Source organism: Protopterus annectens, chromosome 9.part0 (assembly GCF_019279795.1).
Source record: "Protopterus annectens isolate FY-2018-M chromosome 9.part0, PAN1.0, whole genome shotgun sequence".
Lineage (NCBI taxonomy): Eukaryota > Metazoa > Chordata > Ceratodontiformes > Protopteridae > Protopterus > Protopterus annectens.
Window position 1 is genome coordinate 635,229,838 of NC_056743.1, and position 5,403 is coordinate 635,235,240.

General features: G+C 43.5%; 1 non-coding gene across 1 annotated transcript; it reads right to left on the reverse strand.

Annotated features, from left to right (window-relative positions):
• Positions 1–4,495: 4,495 nt before the first annotated feature.
• Positions 4,496–4,599, reverse strand: LOC122812543. The gene has a single exon (XR_006366516.1). It is a non-coding gene; the product is annotated as a U6 spliceosomal RNA (small nuclear RNA).
• Positions 4,600–5,403: the final 804 nt, after the last annotated feature.

Genomic DNA, 5,403 nt, shown 5'->3' on the forward strand with positions numbered 1-5,403 from the left:
AGGTCATGTAAAAGGAGGCACATTGATTCCTCTACAGAATCTCTCACTATGGATACTGATTTTGAGGAAGGTGAAGGGTCTCCCAAATCACCACCTGATGAGGTCTCCTTTGGAGATATTCTTGAAATCCTTTGCCAGAGGGGTAGTTGGCCTGCCCAAAATTCTTTCCCAGAGGAATCTGTACAGTAGGAGAATTTTGAGTCTGACCCATCTACAACCCTGGTGTCCACTCCAGCTGAACCGCTCATCCAGTTGGTGTTGTTTAGGGCTTGGAAGGAACTGGATACAGTGGAACCTATCTCCAAATGCACAGACAAGACTTTGAGCACCCCTTATGATAAATCTATCTGTTCTAAAGGAATCCCAGTAGATGCCATGTTTGTGGAGGCAGCCACAAAGAAGGAGCTGGCTCAGGAAAGCTCCTCTGTCAATCCCCCAAATAGAAAATCCCGGGTGTTGGACAGTTTTTTTAAAAGAGTCTACCCCTTATCTACTTTGCGCTTAGGCCATTGAACTATTTATTGCATTTTACCAGGCTACAAAGGGACTTAGTCTAGGAACTTTCTAGCTCGGTCCCAGGGTCCATGTCTACTGAGGAAAAGGAGTCCTTTTCCTCCAGGTTGGCCGCCCTACACTGTTTAGCCAATGCATCCATGAAGCTAATCTGTCACATTGCAGAGGGTACCTCAAGGGCGGACGGTTCCAGCATTGCCATACGGCACCATGCCTGGATGAGGCTGTGGAATTTTGCAGAGCCTTTCAAACAGTCCTTTATTAATGCCCCTTTTGATGGCTCCATCTTGTTTGGGCCCACAGTACATGACACTTTATCCCAGAGTGAGAAGTATGGTAAGACTCTGTCTGCCATCGGAATCCATATTTCTACTCCACAACAGAATTTCTCCAGGAACTTTTGTGGAAGTAATAAGACATAGTTTTGGAAGTCACAGGGTCCTTTCCAGAACACTTAAGGAGGCTCCCACCCAGGGCAGAGTGGGATATAGTCAGAATGGGAGATGCTGCTTACACAGCCAAGGGGGTCCACAAAATCAGGGCTCATGGGAAACTTTCCAGGACAACCCTTTCCAGTGATCCTGAATAGTTGCCAGACTGCTCTCTTCTGGAAGCGGTCAGGGGACATTTCTCCTTGCACTCAGAAGCCTGGTAGGCCATCACAAACAACAAATTGATGCTAAAAATCATATTGAAGATACTTCATTCCCTTTTCTGAAACTCCCAAATGAAAACTTTGCCTCCCTGATGTTTCACCCAATCAGGGGGAGGATGCAGCCCAGGAAGTAAAAAAGTTGCTGCGAAAAAGAGTCATTCAAGAGTCCCCCCCAATCAAATTGGATCAGGCATTTACTCCAGATTCTTTCTAGTACCCAAGACAACAGGGAACTTGCAACCAATCTTCGATCTGACCTCTCTGAACAAGTCGGTGGAACATACGAAGTTCAGAATGTCCCGATTCAATCCATCTTACCTCTCCTGAAAATGGGCAGTTGGATGTGCTCTGTAGACCTCAAGGATCTAAACTACCATATCAAAATGGACATGCGCTCCCGGCGTTTTTTGTATTTCAGGCTGGAAGTCAGTCACTACCAGTTCAGGGTGCTTCTGTTTGGTCCCACCAAAGCCTTCATGGTGTTCACCAAATGTCTAGCAGTAATTGCATCTCATCCTTGACTGCAAGGTTATCAGATATTTCCATATCTGGATGACTGATTTCTGACTGCTCCTACCAGGCATCTACTCCTTCAGGACAGGGATTATTTTATCAAGTTGGCCCCAACCCTGGGGATAACCGTCAACATACAGAAGTTACAGTTGAACCTGGTACAAGCCATAGTTTTCATAGGGGCCTACCTGGACACAAGGACTTCCTACTCTTATCTCACGAAGAACAGGGTAACAAACTTGAAATTTCACATCAGCCAGATTTTGATCATTCCAAATCCCCCTGCCTTTCTAGTTCTCAGGACATTAGGCTCAGTGTTGGCCACCATAACCCTTCTGCCCATGACACATTTTCACATGCAGATATTACTATGGACCATAGTGGTTCAGTGGTCACTTCTCAGAAATCCTTTGAATTTTCCCATCAGTCTGTCTTGTGTGTGCAAGGAATCTCTGCATTGGTGGCTTCACTCCACAGAAGCTATTCAAGGACGCCCATTCATTTTTCCTTTCCCAAATGCCAAGTTGACCACAGACGCCTCCCAGTTTGGGTGGGGGGCATCATCTGGGCTGGACAGTCCAAGGCATGTAGACACCCCAGGAGGCCAAGTTGCATATGAATGTACTCAAAATGAGAGCAGTTCTTCTAGTGTTGCAAGAGCTAGATAGCTTTCTACCTTGGGGGACAATTGCAATCCAAATGGACAGTATGTTAGTGGTTTGGTACATCAACAAACAGGGAGGGACCAGGTCTTACCCACTATGTCAAGAAGCAATGAAAGTGTGGCAGTGGATGATTTCTGATGATTTCTACCAACCGCTTTCTGGTAGCAAGGCACATTCCAGGAGAGTCCAACATATTAGCTGACAGGCTCAGCCGAGTGCTACTGATGCCTCATGAGTGGCTCCTGAATCAGTCAATGGCAGACACGATCTTCCAGAAATGGGGTCATCTTGCTGTGACCTCTTTGTGTCCCCTTTCAACAACAAAAGCAGCAGGTATTTTGCCTTGATCCCTCCTCAGGGATAGTCCCCCAGCAATGCTGTTGTCCATGCTTGTCCTTCCATTCTGCTTTATGCCTTTCCTCTATCATTGATTTCGAAGTTCCTACAGAAAGCTCTCAGGTTGTGAAGCAAAGTAATCCTCATTGCCCCTTTTTGGCATCGACAAACCTGGTTCACCTTCCTTTGGTCTCACCTAGTTTCGATGACATTGGATCTGAGTCCAGGTCTGCTCTTTAATCCATTGGGGTATCCACATCCAGACATTCAGGGCTTGAAATTAACTGCATGGTTTTTCCACTTCCGATGATGGCAAGATTTCCCAGGCTTTCTTCCCTCATTTGAGAAATTTTGATTTCTTCTCATAGGTCTTATACCCATACAATTTACAAGAGCAAATGGAAGAGATTTTTCCTTTGGGGTGAATAAAAATAGATCCCTTTACAGCCCCAGTGGCAGTCGTGCTAGACTTTTTGGCTTCCCTTTTCAAGGATGGTGCTAGTTACTCTACTGTCAAAGTGCATCTGGTTGCTATATCTAATTTCATGTGGGTTTGGATTCCTCATCTTTTGTTTCTTCTAAAATGTGTAAAGCTTTTATAAGGGGCACCTTCCTTCTGCGACTACTGGTGGGAGATCCTACTCCCTCGTGGGATTTAACTATGATTTTGCAAGCTTTTGTCCATCACCTTTCGAACCCTCAGCCACAATGGATTTGAAATTTCTGTCCTGGAAGACTCTGATTTTAGTAGCTATTACTTCGGCTAGAAGAGTGTCTGAACTCAAAGCCCTTTTGGTAAAATTTCAGTATTTGATTTTCCACAAGGACAGAGTGATCCTGCATACTAATCTTTCCTTTTTACCCAAGGTGGCTAAGGAGAGTAACATTAATCAGTCCATCAGTCTTCCGGTCTTTTCTCCTCATTATCAAAATAAAAGAGAATACATTTTAAATTAGTTTGATGTACACAGACAGCTTCATTTTTATATACATAGAACCAAGTCTTTCAGGAAGTCTGATCAGTTTGTTTCCTTTTCAAAAGCAGGGAGAGGTAGAGCGGTTACCAAAGTTGTGCTAGTGAGATGGTTGAAAGACTGCATTACCTTCATCTACTCTTTCAAGAGTATTCCTTTACCAGGGTGAGTAAAGGTCCATTCTACAAGGTCAATGGCTACCTCTCAGGCCTTTTGGTTTGGAGTTTTAATTGAAGACATTTGTGCTGCTGCTACTTGGTCACATCCCCACACTTTCATTGCACATTACAAATTGGACATCATATCCAGGAGTAGAAGTGGCTTTGATTCTGCTGTATTTCGGAATATTCTTCCTTGATGACCACCCTGGATTATAGTAGCTGGGGACTCTGTCCTACGGGTTAATTAAATGAAGTGGACAACATCAGATAAAGAAGTTATGTTCTTAACCATAACATTCCATCTGTGTTGTCTATCTTCATTTCCATTAACCTTCCTGCCCCCCCCTTCCCCCTATCCAAGTCTTTGGGAAGCCTGGTAGAATCTGTAAGGATTCTCAATTCCTTCAGTTGAGTTCTGATGTCTTCTTTCATTGTTATATATAGACATATTTGATCTGTGTGCCATTTTATAGTAGTATAATGTTTGTTCATAGGTTCATAGGTGTGTACTAGGCTAAAGGCCCTGGAGCCTTTACAAGCCTAGCCCATAGGATTACCCTTGCATCATGCCACCCGACCTTAGTTCCCAGTGCCTCTGTTGAGTAGAACCACTGGAGTGATCCCCGTGGTGAATTTCTATTTCCCATCCACTCGTCAAGATTTCTCTTGAAGATAGCCTGTGGGGTGCTCTGTTTGACATTTATAATAATCATCCTTGCGCAGGAGCCATGCTAATCTTCTCTGTTATGCCTTTTTTTTGGCAAACTCAATATGAGGTATTCTGGGGGAGTGGGGCATCGTGGGTAGGGAGGAGGAGCTCAAACCAGGAGTCTCGAGCTGGAAAGAAAGTTGATCAGAACTGTAACCTACAGGTTAATGGAACTGTAACCTACAGGTTAATGGAAATGAAGATGGACACAGATGGAACGTTATGGTAAGAACAACTTTTTTCCTCCATGTTTGCAGTAGATGGTGTGTGTGTGTGTGTGTGTGTGTGTGTGTGTGTGTGTGTGTGTGTGTGTGTGTGTGTGTGTGTGTGTGTGTGTGTGTGTGTGTGTGTGTGTGTGTGTGTGTGTGTGTGTGTGTGTGTGTGTGTAATACCCATGTAGTTATTATCAATCCCTCTAAGAATATCTATTTTTATTTATATCTAACCTGTTAGAATATCAGGTTTATTTACATTTTTTTTTAAATTTCTGTCTGCATTTTGCCCAGGCAGTCAAGGCCGAAAAGGGTCCTGTTTGGAACAGTTTGTTGTACAAATCCATTACCAAACATAAATAAAACTGTGTACTGTTTTACAACCTGCAGTTTTAGCCTTACAGTAAAATATGACCCTGATATTTTCTTTATATTATGTACCACAACAGTAAATAGAAAGTAGTTCTTATGCCACTGTTTCTTTTTGTTGTTGTGGCATTCTGCATAGCTGTAGCCTTGAGGAACCAGTGAATAATGATCCATTAAAAACTTCTCAGTCTAGCTCAAACCAGACTTCAGAAAGCCAACAGTTGTGCTCAGTTGGCTACATGAAAGCTGATGTGAAGAAATGAATCTGCTGTTGAGATGTTTAGGTTATAGAGCCT